Here is an 18,185-nt window from a genome sequence, read left to right as displayed (position 1 = left end):
TGCTCTCCCTGGCCAGGAGGCAGAGACACCTCTCCAAAACTTCTTTCCTGCAAGGAAGCTGCATGAGCACTGCCTTCCTTGCTTCTGTACTCTGCAGGGACATCTTCAGCTAGACCAGGTTGCTCAGAGCCCTGTCCAACCTGGCCTTGAATGTTTCTAGGGACAGGGCATCAACCACCTCTCTGGGCAAGCTGGGCCAGCGTTTCACCACCCTCATGATACTTGTGATACTTTTGAGGTGGCATTACTCAATGTGATGCATGGACATGTCTTGCTCATCAACGTTCTTGCACAATGTGGTTGACTCCAGAGTGTCAGTGGCAGCTCTGGGCACGAGGCAGCCTAGGACTGGTCACACTGGTCCTACTGGTGCAATGGGTAACAGAGTCCAGCTGTGTTTTCTGCAGAAGAGAACCATATTTTGCCTTAATTGATGGGATAAGGAAATGAAGGCTCACAAGCATGTATCCAGAGCTATAGGGCATCAGTATTCCCAATTCATGCTGTAAAGAAGTTGAATGCTTTTGGCTCAGCTTCTTATCTTCTGTGTGAATGCTCTTCCTACAAGTGAACTTGGAGAACATGGATCCTGGCTACCATGTAAGGGCAGATTTTGGGTGCTGAGAGCTAGATGCTCCTCTGAGCTCAAGTGGGTTTGTAAGCCTGGCTCTGATCAAGCAGTCTGCAGAAGAGACATTGTTCCTCCGTAATTTGCTGTCAAGCAATTTCTGAGAACTTATTGGAATGCTAAGCCTGTGTTTTTGGGCAATCTGACTTTCCTTGAAGAAAGTGATTTCTGTACATACATATAAAATCATAGAATAAATAGTTCAGCTTGGGAGGGAGCTCAGGAAGTCATCTAGTCCAACCACCTGCTCAGGTCAGCTATGGAATCCTCTGAAGAGAAAACTAATCAAATAACTCTGACAGCTGAATCTTGTGGGTTGCCAGAGCTTGGTATGATGTTGCAGGATGCATGGGCTGACTCCAAAAGCAGTGCTAGGTGAGCAGGAATGACCACAACCCCACCCTGTATGACACAGAAAAGTCTGAGCCAAGGGGTCTAAGTCTGCTCTGTTTTTGACCGATATGCAATCCAAAACTGAATTAAAAAAAAAATCAAGTGTTCTCCTTTGATTTGGCTAGAAAAGGAGATGTTTTCTAGCAGTTGCTTAGATTTCTTTTGGCCTGCTTTGAAATAAAAATAGTAAAATCAGTGGCTCACCTGGAGAGGGCAGGAAGAATATGTAAAGTTTGATTCATGTCTCTCACTTGACACCTATGGGCTTAGAAGAGCCAAGGAAGGCAAGTAGTTTAACTCAATTAGCTTTAGTGGGTGCAGAGATTAGAATGACTTTTTTCATGAATTAGGCATCTTCTGTCTCATCCACCATTGGGACTCCTTGATCAGCTTCTTGCTGGCTTGAAGATGCATGCATTTGTTTCTCCCCAGCTTTCTTGGCTTAAGAGCTTCTGAAACTAGACTTATGTGATAGCTGAGCTGTGGTTTGACCATGTTGGAAAAGGTAAGATGCTACTTCAGGTGTTGTTTCTCAGTCATTCCATTTAGCGCCTTTTCAGGAGAAACAGTCACTATCTAGTTGGGAAAGTGCTCTGTGGTCTAATACCTAAAATACTTTAATTTGGGGGAGCTAAGTGGTTTGTTTTACATCTGAAATGAGTCGTTTCAGTAAGGCTGGGCTGATAGAGATCTGGAAGATGTGCTAATAATGCCAGAATTCAGGTTGGAGAAGAAAGTGCTTCCTTGCCATTGTAACCCAGAAGGATTCTTACATAACTGTTCTTAAACCAGCTTAAGAGATAGCAGAGATGGGGGGGGGGGGGGAACTTAGTCAAACATATTGCTGATAAGCCCACAGAATCCAAAAATAGGATCATGCTACTGGGAATGAAGAAGGACCTGTTGGAGGTAATGGTCTGCTAGAGATTGACAGAGAAATTCAAACGACTGTCAAATCAACCATGAGCCAGATAGACCTGCTGTCATACATCAGCTGGACTGTAATCTTGGTGTGAAGATACCCGTGTTGGTTTATAAATTGTGTCCTAGTTGGGAAAGTAAAGTCTTCTAGTTCTGGCAAGCGGTGTGGGAGCTCTTGTATCTGCCATGCCTTACCTAGACCATGATGCTCACATCTCATGGAGGCAGGGGAAATTGGAGGGCTGAAACTCCTGCAGTGATAAAGCAGACTGAGCATTCATGTCAGATTCCCTGTTTTCAGTTGAAAAATAGTTCTTAAGACATGCAGAAACAGCTAGATTGCCAGATCTGGGAACAAAGACATGAAGCACACTCCCCCTGCCATTTGTGTCTCTTTTTCTTATTGATGATAGATTAACCTGCTAACTTGTTATGCCAGTGCGCATCCCTTCTGCCTTGTGGTTTCAATAAGCCTTTAAGGACTAGCAGGATCCCAGCCATTTTTATGAATGAGGAGACTGTGTTAGACCCTATAAACACCTTGTAAGGACTGGGCAAGTGATTGACCTCAGGAGTTTCTTCCCCCTGGAATACTTTGAGGGGAAAGTTTGTTGGCTTGGAGGGTGCTTGAGGGGAATTTTCTGAACTTGGTATAAACAATGGTCTCCAAAAATTATTTTACTTGTTGAATTCTTTTTTCCTGCCCCTCAGGTAGCTCTTTACCCTGTTAATGCAGGGTATTTTATGTTTCAGGCTTGTGCAAATCTGAATAAATTAATACTCGCTAAATGCAGTCCTTGTGTTTTCCTGCTGCATGTCTTCCCATTAGTGGCCTGAAGCATGGTGAGTTAGGATTCTTCCTCCTCTTCTTCCACACTGTGTAAATAGATGCTCCTTTCCCTATTACTCTGTACTTGCACCATGAGGCACAGCCTCCCTCGCATTTGCTCTTCTATCTGACTTGTATTTCCTAATTCCATCTTCCTCTCCCCTCTTCCAGTCTGGCCAGTTACCCAGCTGAGAAACTCTCTCTGCAGCCTTCCGCTACAGTCTCTCATAATGGCAGAGAGATAAATACCCCCATTCTCTTTTCTACTCTCATATATACTGTCCAAATATACTTCTTGAGTCCGGAAGTTACCATTTTCTCAGGAAAAAACTCTTCCAGTTCTATAGTTTTCATTGTCTTTGCTTCTTGGCCAGCTCTCTTCCTTTGGAGTTAAGAGTCTTCTGGTTTATCCAGTCTGCATACTGGTGGCTTTGAACTCAGGTATGCTCATCCAGAGAACAGTAATTTTTATGTTGATTTGCTCTTGAGTTTCAGTAATATGCAAGAACCATTCCAACAAAAAGAAAGGTTTTGCTAGTTGATGGTCTTTTTTGTTTGGTCTTTCTTTGCTTCTAGTGCTTATAAAGCCTAATCCTGAAATTTCTTGCTGAGTTCATGCTTGCAGAGATGCTGTTTTGGGTACTTGGTGCTTTCTCTGAATTTGATGAATATGCCAGTATTTTTTTTTTTTCAGGACCTTTTCAGTATGTTCAAGAAGTGGCAGAAACTGGCTTGGGCATCCATCCAGCAAGTTATTTACTCTGAGGTGCTCTCAATGGTTTACATTTTAACCAAAAAAAGTATACCCAAGGGCAAATGAAGCCTAGTTTCTTTGGGACTTATTTCAAATCTTTAATCTTCCCACTTCCATCCTTTCATGTCTCCAGCTGTACGTGCCGACTAGTCTTTGACAGCAGGCTGGACTAGAACTGCTCTTCTCTTGGTGGGGAGGTTCATTTGATCCTTTCCCACCTGGCAGCAACTTCTCTCGGGGAGCTTGCCAGTGCGTAACTGCTTCGTGGGTTGGAAGAAGCTGATGCTCCAGGGGCATTGTTGCTTTGGGGGGGAAGGAAGAGTAGGGGAGAACAGAGGAGAACAGGAACAGAGGCACTTATGCAATCACACTGTGTTTTCTTAGGACAATAAACTGAAAATAAAGGTATTTTTAGCTCTTGGCTAGCATAAGGAAATCTGCCTGTTTTCTGCAGACAGTAGCTTTGCTCAATGCTCCTATCAAGGCTGGCTCTTAATCTGAATTGACTGAAGATGAAAACACAAAGTGGCTTACTGGAAGTGAAGCAGACTGAATTGAAAGCCATTTAATCCTGGAAATGCTGTGTTTGTGTGCAGCTGGCTTTACCCTTTCAAGTTACATAGGCTAATTCTAATTTTCCTCAGAACTTCTTAATAAATAAACCCTGGGTGTGTGTGTGAGAGAATTAAAAAAAAAAAAACAAAAAAACAAAAAACAAAAAAACAAAAACAAAAAACAACCAAACAAACTTTTCTATGGGAGTTCTGTGCTCCAGAAAGTTGTCCTCTGCTTTCCTGGGATGTGGCTGTTTTTTGGGCTGTATTCCAGATGCGCGAGGTGCCTGCCCCACCTGGGTAGGTCCTTCTGTCTTCAGAACAAGTGTAGCCTTGAAGACTAGCATGAGTTTTTCTTGTTTCCTTGATGCTTCCGTAAGGATGGGTCATCCAAAGATGTGTGAGAAGCCTTTTTTTTTTTTTTTTTTTGTCTGGTGCTGAAAGGTCTGCCTTGAGGAGTGCCCTTGTCATCTTCGTGGTGACATCTAGGTCTTTCTAGGTAGGAAAGGTCATCTTGTTGAATGAACACATATTCCCTGTGGTCAGTCTTATTAGCACTGACTGAATGTTTACATAACTGATCTTTAGTCTGTGATGCTGAGCACTCTCCCCTGGTAAAAATCTGTTGGGTATTTTTTATTTTCATTACTGCAGTGTCACAGAGCTACTTAAGAAAAATGAACTTTCAGCCTCTCCTTTTTCTGAGGCCTTTTCCTAGAAAGCTTAGTGTTTTACAGGAAAGGGAAAAGAAATATGGGTGCTGTTGGATTCTGGGCTCCCGTGGGACTTGCTGCTTAGCTGCTCTGGATGTTTGGATAAGCTGCTCTGGGCTGGAAGAAATTCCCACCAAACTACTTGGCTATGTATTAATGGACATGTTGGGGTCTTGCCTCAAGATCATGTTCGCTGTAGCATGAGGCTGAGGATCATTAAGCAATAACCTAAATGCGCATTAGTGCTTTGAGGCATGCCAGATGGAGAGCTTTGTGCCAGCATCCCCAGACCCCATGGCTCATGGTAACCTGGCCGTAGTTTGCTCTGGATATCTTTGCCTGACCGACATCAATCACATGATGGTTGTGAATGAGGAGGGGGAAAGATGTAGAAATGGCTGTAAGGATGGGCAGCAATGCTCAGCGTTTCACAAGCTACAGGTTACCCCTATTCTTTACGATTTACTGACTACCCAAATAACTCCTGTTTAGCTTTGCGTAGAGTTTCACTGGAGGTGGGGTGGAGGGAAGACTGCTGCCTTGCTGTGGCAGCAGTTTGCTGCAGATGTCATTGTTTCATGCTAATGATGATTATCTTGGATCTGCCAGTTTGCTCATCGCTATTGGTAATGTGCTGAGCGGTGGTGCCATTGGTAACTGTCTGGAAGAGTGTCACTGATGCTGGGGAGGGCGCTGGAATGGACTGGGTTAATGCTTGTTCTATTAAAAGTCCTCAAAAATGATTGAAAGCACTTTGACTAATAGGTCTTGGATTTGCATCAGTAAATGAGTTTGTGAATCCCTCATGACTGGTCCTTTCCGTAAGGAAAACAAGATAGTAGCTGATGTAACTGGCAGATGGAGTTTTGTTTTTTGTTTTTATTAGAACAGGATTCTCCAGGCATGGGTTGGAAATGACTGTGAATCTCCTCTGTTAACTCTGGGAGTCACCCTGTGGATGGAGGGGCGGTTTCCTTCCTGACTTCACCCTCTCTCCTCTTCCCTTGATGTGTCATTTCTAATGTCAGAGTCAGAATGACCTTGACCAGCATTTCAAGATGCTCTTTAGAAAGCAAGGAGCGTTTGAGAACGTCGCAACTGCTTGCAAGTCAATTGAGAAAATTCCTTTCTGAAAGATTTATGCTGCTGCAAACAGTAAAATCACTTTGTTCTTATTCATGTCTTCCGAAAGATCAACTCCCAGACTTTGAAAGAACACACACATCAGCAGTCAAGACAATATTTACCTGGCGTTGAGTAGACTGTGTGATGGGGTGGTTGTAACCTGGCTTTCATTACCCACTTGTTTCCTCAGATGCAATTTTCATTCACTGCGTGGTGTTCAGGTTGAGCTTGTAAATACGCTGGGAGGGGAAACTGTCGTGTCTGTCTCCTTGCATCGAACAGAGGCTGATTTATACAGAACTGGAAAGAATTCAGCAATAACTGGAAAGAGGCTTTAGGAATGCGAGACAAACCTGTGCTTTATTGAGCATCTTTGAAACAGAAGAAGGGCAAACTGGATGTTAGCCCTTGCTCTGTCAGAAGTCAAAATATCAAAATAGGGACGGAGGAGGGGATGGGGTGTGGGAATATCTCATTTTTCTGATACTGTTTTTGTTTCCATGTTTTTCAAGTGAGCAGAAAGCTGTAGTGGAGGTGATGAAATGGACACAGCCAATTCTGTGAGTCTGCCCTGACAACTCATCAGAAGGGGATTATCTTATCACAGACTAGAATAGGTGGGGGGGCAACATGTTAAATTTGGAGTTGCTTTGAGAAAGGCTTCCAGGATGTGCTATAGCTGCTTGCTTGAAAAAAACAGCATATGTGTGTCATTCTGGAAGTTGAGGCTCCTGTGGGGGCTGGCACTGGATATTTTGTTTAATCTTGGACCCATTGGCTCACTCGGATGGGAGGGGACCTCAGGAGGGCTCTGCTCCATCTCACCCTGCTCAGAGCAGGGTCAACACTGAGCTCAGGCCAGGTTGCTCAGAGTTTTGTCCAGACAGGTCCTGAAAACCTCCAAGGATGGACCTTGTGCAACCTTTCAGAGATAGGAAGGCTCTCAATGCTAGGGGTGAGTCAGAAGTGATATCTTCAGGTTTGAGAGATGCGGTGGACGTGCGTGAACCTTTTAAACTACTTTCAGAGTTCATGTCACTTCTGGCATTCCCAGGCATGAGGTAGCAGCTCCCATCATTCTTCGTATCACATGCATTCATGCTCTTATTTTTGCTGAGAATTTTGGTATTTCCCAACCCACATCTATATTATAAAGATCAGTCAACAATCCTTCTGTATTCCTCTCCTAATCCAGGCTGACTTTGCTTGTTGAACTCTCCTGGGCTTCATCAGTCAGCTTGTGGCTTTTTAGAGTGCTCTATCCAAAAATGAATACCTATAAGGCCTTTCCAGTGTCAGATGGTCTGTCTTGATTGCTCCAAATCAGTCCTGTTGCAATGAGAAGGAAACAAAAAGTGCTAGAGCCAGAAGCTCTCCAAAATCAGGGAGATGGAGTTGACCTCTGAGTCTTTCACGTCACCGGATCCTCCTGACTATGTTCTTTTTTGATTACTTTGGCCACAATGCATCCAGTGTGTTTATAGTGGGAAGGAGTTTTCTGTGTGATTAGAGTCTTATCAAATTAATTTATGCACTCAGTGTAGGAAGCGAAAACAGTATCTGGCTTGTAGAACAAGGGAGCTACAGAGGAGCATCTAACCACTATGGAGCAGTGACTATTTGCTTTGGAAATGGAAGTAGAAATGACATTTTGGAAGACGAGGAGGGAATAGGTCTTGTGCATAGAGGTCTTGTTGCTGATGTGATCGGTGAGGGTATTTTGGTGCTGCGCTGCACATGTTGGCTGTGTGCAGAATAGGAGGCAAGGAGCAGCAAGTACTTGAAAGCAAGCTTGCTTCTTCACTAATTTAGCTTGTCTGCTGCTTAAGAACATTTTTTGAAGAATGTTTCTTGCAGCCGCATGGAAGGAATCAATCATAGGAAATAAAGAGCTTGTAATTCATTTAACTAGGACTTTCCACCTCTCATTAAGCCAGAGACATTCATGCTTAATTCTCTGGATAGCAGTTGCACAGCAGACGTGCAGAGTATTGATTGTAAAATGAATCTTGCTGTGGGGTTCCCCCCCCCTTACTGTTTCAATTAAAGTGTGTCCAGTGGGTGTGGAGGCATTTTGCTTATTCTCGGATGAGTGCTATTGGCATGGTTCTTGCAGATCTTTTCTTTTTGTGCTGGCGTGAACCAAATTTTCAGCAGTGCAGCAGGGAACGTGTCTTGGGGAAAGCAGACAAGCCCTCTAGAGCAATGTGTTGGACAGGCTTCTGCTTTAGCTGCTCACACCTTCCAGAGAAGATTAAAACTGCCCTTCAGAGGGCCAACTAATACAATCCATGTGTGATTATGGCAAACTCTTCAGGGGTGTGTGTAGGAAAGGGTAATTGGGGAGGGGGGAGAAAAGCTTGTCTGTAAAGGAAACTGCTTGTCAGGGCATACATGTTCAAACCCAGTTGTTTCCACTTAAGTCCTCAGCAAAAACACATGCTGGAAATGCATAAGGCTTGATGTAAACTTTTGTTTTGCAGTTTGGTGAAGATGGCAAAACTCTTGGAGTCTGTGGAGAGCAAAAATATTATGCAATCCTTTTAATTTCTTAAATAGTTTTTAATTCCTTGTCTGTACTTGAGCCCCTTCAGATTGTTCTTCAATATCTAGCTGTGCTTTCCTAGGTCTTGTCGTCTTCTTCCACTGATGGCTTTTCCTCTCTTCTCTCACCTTGGCTGTCTCTGTGCTCAGGTTGAACATGGTGTGTCTTAGTCAAGATATGGCCTCCCTCCCATTCCAACTTCTCCCAGACCTGTTTGGTGCTTTCCCGCATGTGTCTCTGGTTTTGTGGCTTAGATGCCTCCTCTTCTATGTCATCTGCCAAGATCAACAGCCACTCCTGGTGCTGTCTGGGTCCTTGTGTTGTCTCACCTCAGCTTAACTGTTGAGCTGTTATTTTGGTGGTGTGTTTTTTTTTTTTTTTTTTTAACTGTTGGACTGCTTGTGTTCTTGTGCTGGTCAGAATGTATCTGGCATGCTGTCCCATGGTGACTCCACCAGGCATGGTGCCAAGGCAGCGCTCACCACGGCTCCAAAGTGATGTGCTGCGATGATTTTTAGTGTAATCTGCATGACTTCCTCCCTGGTAGAGCTGGTGGTCTGAGACCAGACATGTACTGGAGTCGCTGTGCCTGTATGTGTCTGGGGAAGTCAGAGGCACTTGTGTGCATTTAGGACTGTGCCTAGTAAAAACACTCTGCACCCAGCCTATTTCTGTGGTTGGTGCTGGCTGGAACCCAGAGGTTTCCTCCCTGTGGTCACTCCACTGTTTACCAGCAGTGGCATAAACAGTTGGCTGCTGTAACATGGAAACTCCCCAGTGCCTCCTGGATGCTTCCCTCCCTCTTCCCAACCACTGTCCCTGCTAGCTGGAATACTACTTGAATGCAGGAAAACTTCAGCAAAGTGACTGGCATCTCTTCTGGTTGATCTGGCTAGGGGTTTCAGAGCCCTCATTTTGAGCAGCGCTAGGATGTCCTCATCACTCTTATGACTTAACACATCAGCACCTTCTGGTGCCTGACTGAACTTTTCAGTGTGTCAAGCCCATCTTTCTACAGGACGAAAGAGCATGCTGAGACTTCTTCTATTTATTTGGTCCTCCTGGATGCTACCAAGCGGCTCCTTCAAGGCAATACGAGCAAAGCCCTCTTGGAAAGTCTAGTTGGCTTGTTCTTGAACAATAAAACTGAAACTTGGCGTCTCCTGAAGTCTGCTGGTTTCCTGGCAGTTTCTAGCTTGGAAGTTAGCGTGTCCTCAGAGTACTGGCTCAGTAGGGTTGGGGTATACTCTCTCTCAGTGTAAAGATCGTGCAGCAGTTGGGCTGCTGTAGCTTTTCAGGTAAAACTGTTTGTGTTTCTCATCATGGTCAATGACCCTGATGCAACACTGAGACTCTTAGCTTTTCTCAGCTAGAAAGCACTATATCAAGGAAATGTGCTTATAGGGCTAATTAGCTCCTCGGCATGGGAATTCAGGCTGTTGCTGTTACTGCCTTTATCAATCTTCCTTCTATTCTTTTTTTTTGGGGGGGGGGGGAGGGGATGGGGGATGGGGGGACAGACGGACACAACAACTCCCTTTCAGCTTTGCTTACAACTGAATTCATCATTATTCCATTGCTGTAACATAAATCTTTCTGTGCCTGCTGAACACTAGCCTATCTTGTCTGACATTTGCTGGACTTTCTTGTCAAGCACAGGAGACACCCTTTTATGGGCACCCCAACTTGGGCCTCCCCTATGACATAGACTCAGAGAGATGGAAGCAGACACATCCACCAGCTACCCTAAGGGTGGGATCAGCTCTCTCCATGTCACTTGATGCATTTTTCTAGCTTGTTTGGGTACTTTCCACTCCCCCCAACCATCTGTCTCTGCAGTGGCTAATCGTTGACTTTCTCTGCTAGGAAGAATGGAGTTTTACACCTTGGGCTGCTTAAAACTTCTCTTTGCTACTTCTAAAAGCTGAGAACCTCATTAAACTTGCAAATGTGAACAATTCATGAGTCGTTGCCCATCTCTCCACCAGCCCCCAGAAGATCAAACTCTCTTCATACTCGGGTTGCCAGGAAATCTTTGGCAGAGGGGACCAAAAGTATCCTGTGTTTCCTCTTCATGTCCCATCTGTGTTTTGCCTGCTTCTTCCAGTAACTTCAGAGCCTGTTTGTGGTTTCACCTGATTTATTTTAGATTTTATTTATTTATTTTTAAGAATAGTGGATGTGTGGGAGATAGGGTTCACAGGGCTTGCTAAAAATAAGGAGTAGCATAGAGGAGATGAGCCAAACAAGGCAAAAGGGAAGCTGTGTTTTGAGGTCTCTCTTGGTGAGCCACAGGGGTTTATTGCACAGGAACTACCCCCACGGCAGGAAAAACTTTGAACAGAGTTTGTGTTTTGGCCACTGGGATCTAACCATTAAGCAGAGGCTTGGGAAGACAGTCTCTGGTGCATTAGCCTGCTCTCAGAGCTGTTGTGCTTTAGAAAATCAACCCTTAAACTCCAAAGCAAGCTATGTGTACTCTCTTTGGACTTCTCCAACTAGGGAAGCCTGGGAGATGTTGGATGTATCTTATTTATCACCTGTTATTTCATAGCCTGAAGTGATTTTGGTCTCCTCTGCGCAGAAGTCTTTAACCTACGTTACTACTTGTTTCTCTGATTCTGGAGCTATGTCTAGGCAAGACAGCATCCCAGGTAAATGTGTCAAGTGCCCTCACCACTTTTCTGTCTACATCCAACTTTCTGTTGGCTTTCTAATTTCTGAGCATGAAGGAGAACTCGTGAACTAGCTGCACTGGTTTCCACTGAAAAGTCACTTAGAAACCAGGTGGGCACAGCTCATGGGGCTCCTTGCATGTGTTTGTCAACTCTCATCTGTTATCAGCTAGGTCTCCATTTCTGAATATCTCTCTAAGAAGAATCTGAACCGACCATGAATTGGATTGTTTGTACCTTGTCCACCCCTAGTGGTCTTTGCTGAGACAAAGAAAGTAGCTTGATCTTTGTCCTGGACATCATAGCTGGCACCTGGGGTTATGGCAGAACCTTAATCCTGCTGTCTTTTGAGGATGTACAGATGGAAACTGCTATTTAGGTAGAAATTGAACGAATTGGGGAATTCTCTTACTGACACGGTTTGCCACGTGCTGTGATCCATCTCCTTGAGGGCATGCTTGTAGCACAGGGCTCTGCTGTGACCTGCTGGTGCAGGTGCAACCTGAAGTCAGGCAATGTGTGACCACCACCACTGCCATCACAGACAAAAATGCAGCACGTCTTTTAGCAGTATCTGCTAATATTAAAGATCTGCTAATATTAAAAATCTGTGTAAATGGTGTTGATTGCTTCCCAGCTTGGGGGAAGGAGAGAACCTGGCTCTTCTCAACGGCTTTGGCTATAGCAGATATTGGGTTTTCAGAGCTGTGCTGAGGCCTTCACTTGCAAGGTTTTCTTGCAAAGGCTCAAGCTTGTGCAGAAAGCAGAGATTGCATTTGGTTATTGTTCTGCAAGAAGTTTGTACAGGTTTTTCCGGTGTCCTGTTCCGCTTCTTCAACCCTTTTTAAAATGCTAGGCACCCGGTATGCCCTTAGTTTGTGGAAAACATTAAGAAGCTAGATTGCAGAAGGCGTTTGTATGTACTGTGCTTATTTATTTAGTGAGATTAAAGTCTAAGTTTCTCTTTTGTAATCCCTTTGAAGTGTTTATCTTTTGAAGTCTGAATTCTCATTAACTGGAAGCGTACAACCCCCAAACTACATGCTGCCCTAGTTTCAAAGCGTTAATTTTTTAAAAACATTTAAGAACAATAAACAACAGGTCAGACCCATAGGACCTACACGTCAGCCAGATCCTGACTACTTGGGTCATCACTTGCCACTTTGATTCGCAAAGCTCTGCAGGCTGTCGCCCTGGATTAGGATGTAGTCATAGGGTTTTGGCGTCACCAGGCATCAAGGAGGCAGTGATGTTCCCCTTCAGAGGTGTAAGACTTCTCTGATAGATCAAGACAAGGCCTGTAGACCTCTTTCAATTTTTTTAACTTTTTTTTTCCCTGTTTTTTCTGTTATTGAGGCAGCAGCATTTGGTTTTTAAGGCAAAGGTGTTTTGCCAATGTGTGCTTACCTGCCTCAATTCTCATCCAAAAGACCCCACTTATATGCACAAATGCATATGCACATGGCAAGGAACGCTTTGCTTCAGATTATCTTTTTTTTTTTTTTTTTTCTGTTATTGTTGCTTGCCAGGGGAAAATTTCAGATGGTAACTGGCATTTTAACCGCTTTTATTTGTGCAGGGACTCTTCAGTGTTATCTATATAAAACTGAATGTAGCCTGGGAAAAGCGGGTGGGAAACCTCTAACCCAACCCTATTTCCAGAACAGGGCATAAACAATGTATTGGAAAGAAAAAACCCCACTGGGTCATCAAGAGGTCTTCAGCAATTGGGGGGTCATCGCAGCCGTTACTTGGGCACCTTCCACCACTGAAATACATCATCTCAGCCGTTGAGGCTGTTTGTCTTTGGGGTGTTTTCTTACCATTCCTGCCTTGAAATTAAATCTTGATCTTGCAAGTTGAGACGTTCTGGGTCTGGGCCAACAAAATGTGGAAAGTACTGCTCAGTGTGTGTGTGCATATAGATTTCCTCCTGTGGGAATGCCTGTAGCAAACATTCCTCTGTAAGGGTTGTTCTGTTATTAAACAGATGGGGATATTGTCCCTCTTCCATTTCCGTCTTCCAAGTCGGGGAAAGTGAAATTGCATTACTTTGGTTTGGATGAGTTCAGCATATTAAAGAAAAAATTGCTATGAAAACCGTGAAGAGTCTGTGAAAGTCACAAGAACTTAGATCAGTTCCTTCTAATGCTTTTAAATCATTTCAGTCCTGGCTGGGTAATAGAAGGGATTTCTTTTTTTGTGCATAGAACTGAAGGGTTTGCTCTGGAACAGCTTAACTTCTGTTGTTTGGAAAGTATTTGAGGAAAATCAGGATTTTCCAGTATAATTAGGGAAATGACTGACAAGAGTGCTTACAAAGAATATCAATAAGGATAACTGGTTATCAGTGGTGTTCTCACCTAATTGGTATAGGTAATTATTTGCTTAACAAGGTTTTAAATGTAACTAGCTTGATAGCAATTTTAATAAGAGATGGAGATATTGAAATTATACAGATTCTTGATAAACAGTGATCCCATGAGTCACCAATGAGAGGAAAAACACTTCTTTTAATGTGGAAATTGGTAGAATCTGTCAAAGCCCTTTTAAAATAGGTTAGCTAAAGAAAAAAACCCTCAAACAGCCTTGGAGTCTATATTTTCTACATTTATTTGCATTGCAAGTGGGGCAAGTTTCCTTGGGCCTGATTTTTAAGAGATTGCACCTTGTGTGCTTGTGGCCTGCTCAGCTTTTGTGTCCTATGGTGTGATGGCCTTTTGGCCTCTCCAGATAGGGAGCACATGGAGGTATGGCTGTGATGGTGACAGCATTTCTCTGCTGTCCCCTGCGCTCTCCAAACCAATCTGCCTCTCTGAAACCATGGGAGCCTCCTCATGGAAAGCCTATGCTTTCCATTTGCTGGCTCTTTCCAGCCACATCTTGGATGGAGGAGATGTAGAAGACCATGGGTGTCCTCCTCTCCCCAAGTGCTTGGGTTTGCACGCTCCAGCATCTCCTTAGACTTCAGGATTCATAAGCATGTATCAAAGCATCCTTGGCTATGTTTTGATTCTTTCTTGGATGTGCTGATCCAATTTAGGAGCCCTTGGCAGGTTCAAGCAAGAAGTCATGTGCTTGTTGTACTAAACCAGCCTAGGATATTTGGAAGAAGGCTGGAGGTAGCAGGTCAGGGTAAGGCAGGCAGGAACCCATAGCTCTCATCTCTTCCCCCAGCTCCCCCAAACCACCCGGATATTCAGAGTAGCGCTATCGGCAGTGTTGCTGGATGTGTGGTAAGCTGCTTGTCTCTGGGCTATTAAAAGATTTGTCCCAAGATGCTGAATGAGATCAGTGTGACCTGTGTGAAACTGGGTTGATAGGAGAAAGACAGAAAAAACAAACAAACAAACAAAAAACCCCCAAAACCCCCAAAAAACCCCAACAAACTTGAAGGGGGATTAGAGGGGAGGGCTCAGACTGTACCAAGCCTTGTGAAAGGGTTAGATGCTATTAAACCTGCTATTCCGTGGCTTCATTCACATTATTTACTCAGTGCACTTCAGGACTCGTGCTGTTGCTCTTCCCTTTGCTAAAATGATAGCATTGAGATGATTTAGCAATTGGTCCTGATTGCTCTGTTCCCTCTCCACTCCAGGTTTCTGAGTATTGCTCTAAGGCTACGGGGATGGAGCAGTTAACTCATAGAGACAAAAATCCAAATTTTTAGGCCAGATCTCCCCAGAGAGCTTCCCTTTTAAATTTGCAGCTTGAATTCTCTCTCTTTTTTTTTTTTTTTTCTCCTCCAAAGCTGTTTGGAAAGGAATAATGTGTCAGAGGCTGTAACAGATACCTACAGTCCAGTATCTCAGGAATGTGATGTGTGCCAATTGGGCATCCTGGAGCCTTCGGAAAATGCTCCTGCTGTATTTGCAGATGGACCCTACCCTTCTCCCTCTTTTTGGGCAAGCTGGCCAGCAAACTCAGTTATTCAGCTCTAAGAAGTTTGTAGCCATTGGCAGATGAGGCATCTTTGAAGTCAAGGCTGATAGCTTACGTGGGTTTGTCTTTTCTATTTTATTTTTTCCTCCCTTCTGGTGCATGTTGCTGAATTTGAATAATTAATGTATGTTGTCTTGCTTCCTGTTTTCATTTCTGTATGTAATGCTAACCAGCAGGGGTTTGAATCATTCATAGCCTGCTTTCTCCACCTCAAAGCTGTAGATGTCATGGGAACAGTGATTGTAAGGTACAGACTTTCTGCTTCTCTCCATTAAATCCATTTCTGGAAGCAGGAGAAGTAAGTATTCAGTCCATGATCTCAGCCAAGCGAGGATCTCTGGACAGATGGTATCAGTGTGGTTTCTCTTGAGCAGCCTCTTGCTTGCTCTGCTTCAGTCTCTTCTTGCATTTCTTGTTACTACTTGGGTGTCTGTGTGTGTGGTGGGGAGGATGGGTGCTGTGTTTTCTCTTTTCTTTTCTGTTGTGGGCTTTTGTGCATCTGCTCATGACATTCAAGGAGAAGAGGGAATCGTTTAGGCTTGTAGGATGCACCTGGTGCAATTCAACTGCATTTAGGAACGGCTTTTTTGAAACTCAGGTTGGATTTCTTCTCTTTGTGCTTCCCCTGACTATTTTTTATGGAGAGCAGCCTGAATCTGTGGGCTCCCATAGCATCTGCCTGTGCTGGGGTTTAGCAAGAGGAACCAGGGTGGGAGCTTCACTTGGTGGCTTATGGAGCACCTTCAGCTCTACTTTCCCTTGCTTGTAATTTTTATCCTCTTGGTTGTTTTTAGTGGATTCTGCTGCTTTTAAAACCTTACAGCAGTGCCTTCTGGTGATGGTGTTGGTGGACAGGTGTGCTTTTGGGTTGCCCTTTTGTACTGAAAACACTCGTTTTCCTTCTGAACTCTGCCAGGAGATTGGGAGATGCTGGATTAGATGCTGCTGCAGGAGGTTGGTAGATGCTCTTCAGAACTGGACAATAAACTCAAAGCTTTTGCATCTACCCTGGCTATTGGTGTTCCCAGCAGGATTTTTTTTCAGGGAGAAGGATTGATTTCTGGTCCCTCTCCATCTCTGAAGTGCACTCATACCTTGCTAAAGCAATGCTGTTTGAAAAGGCTTTGGTGCCTTTGGTTGTGCAGCAAAATTCATGCCTTTAACTGATAGCTTTGGATACGCAGTCATGACAGAGATGTTTGCATCTTGAACAGGTTGAATCAGGGATCCTGGTGATAGCCCTGAGATGAGAACTCTTCATGTTCCTGCTAACTTGTGGTGCTTGTCCAAACTCGCCCTATTCCCTTCCCAGCTTTATCGCTTGCCTTCTGTGAGTTGTGCTGTGAAGCTTCAGCTAGGGACTTAATGATAAGTGCTTGAGCTTCAACTTTGTTAATGGAATGATGGATCCATAACAGAGTTATATTATTTCCCGAAGGAGAGCGTCTGCTCCCAGGCTCCTGCCACTTCAGATGAATTAGATTTCTCTTTGAAAAGTCAGAGTTTGCCAGCTTTAACACTCAGTGTACAGCACCACTTCACCAGGTGTCCGGGCTGGAGAACAGCTAGGGGCTTCCCAGAAGAGTGGAGTGATGAAATGCTCGAGTGTAGTGCTTGTGTTTGGCTTTGCAATGCAATTCTTGTAAGCTAGCAAATAAAATACGTGGTCAAAGCTTTTAAAGATAGAGATGGTCTGTCTGCCCTCTTGCCTTGCATGACTAAAGCAGAAAGAGGTGGAAATCAGGAGAGATGCTGTCCTTTGGAGATTAATTCACAAAGGATTTCTTGTAGCAACAGTAGCCTGCTAGGTTTTCAGGATGGTAACATGGGGCTTGGCAGTGGAGTTGTTAATAGGTTGTGCATAGTTTGTATGCCCTGCCTATGTCCCACAACGTCTTGTACGTCAGTTGCTGCTTAGGATCTTCAGGGCAGGGATTATGGCTTTGTCCAAGACCCTTAAATAGCATCTAACTTTGCATGTCCTCAGTGTTTCTGTCCTATTCTAACTGACAGTTGTTTCTGCCTGCAGTGTGCTGCCGGCATGTGCGGAAGGCAGACTGGGAAACTCATTTTGTAGGGATAATCTTGAAGCAGACAAAAGCTGAAGATAGGAGGCAACTTGTGCAGTGACTAATGCTGAGCTTTATAAATAGCATGAGAAAGGATGAAATGCAGGCAGGGAGGTGACCGCAAGCACGAGGCCATGGAGGTGGTACAGCAGCGCTTAGGGGCAGATGAGCTGGGAGAGCATGGGGGTGACATGATCAGCAAATAGCTCCCGTTTCAGACTGGATGTGTTTGTGGCTCTGTCCTGCACGTCCTCCCTGAGGGGATGAACAAAACCACATGGGGATCTGGGCCAGTTATGAACTGATACGCAAGTCCTGCACATCTCATGTCCTTTGCCTGGGTCAATGCCTTGAGCAGTGCCCAGAGCATTATAGAGAGGTTTGCTGAAAGGACAAAGCTACATTTTGTGTGTTTGTATCAGAGGAAGGTAGAGGACCTATGGGTTGTGTGCTCTGGAGACAGCATGATAATGGTCTGGTGGGCTTTGAAACCACGGCAACCAACTAGTAAGGTTTGTCTGCCTCCTGGATGCTGAGTCCTGATTAGAGAAAGCCGGGACAGAGCTGTCCTAGGCTGTCAGCATGAAGCAGAGAGTGTAAATGGACACAAAGAAAGACAGAAGCTGAAAGGGTTGAGCTGTCTGTGTCCTCGTTGACATTTCTAGACTCTGCCACAGTGTTTGCAACACCTGCAGCATCCCCTTATGCATCAGCTATAATGAAAAAATACAGTCAACTCCATTCTCGGAAGCTTCCTTCCATGGGACATGGCAATGAAAAGCTCTTAGGTGGCTAGGTTATCTCCTTAAGCCCTGTTACACTTTGCTGATGCCAGCGAGGATGTTGCTGCTCATAGCTGTCATAGCTTTTTGCAAGACCTGAGCACTGGGGATCCTGTGTATAAGGAAATGAAATGTTTCCCTTAAAGAGGATGCAATTTCCTTACTGCCCACGTACCGTGCACACTCTGGAAAGGTGGCCAAGCACTTTGCAAGCTCAATTGCTGTTGAGCATCACTCGTAGTGCGTTGACTGTCC

General features: G+C 44.4%; 1 protein-coding gene across 7 annotated transcripts in view; it reads left to right on the top strand.

The window, feature by feature from the left end:
- Positions 1-18,185, top strand: part of GDPD5 (glycerophosphodiester phosphodiesterase domain containing 5) — a 178,841-nt gene that overhangs the window by 45,331 nt on the left and 115,325 nt on the right. The window lies entirely within an intron of this gene.

This window comes from Nipponia nippon, unplaced genomic scaffold, assembly GCF_047370975.1.
Source record: "Nipponia nippon isolate SJK-2023a ecotype South Korea unplaced genomic scaffold, ASM4737097v1 scaffold_2, whole genome shotgun sequence".
Classification (NCBI taxonomy): domain Eukaryota; kingdom Metazoa; phylum Chordata; class Aves; order Pelecaniformes; family Threskiornithidae; genus Nipponia; species Nipponia nippon.
This window is presented reverse-complemented; position numbering and strand designations above follow the sequence as displayed.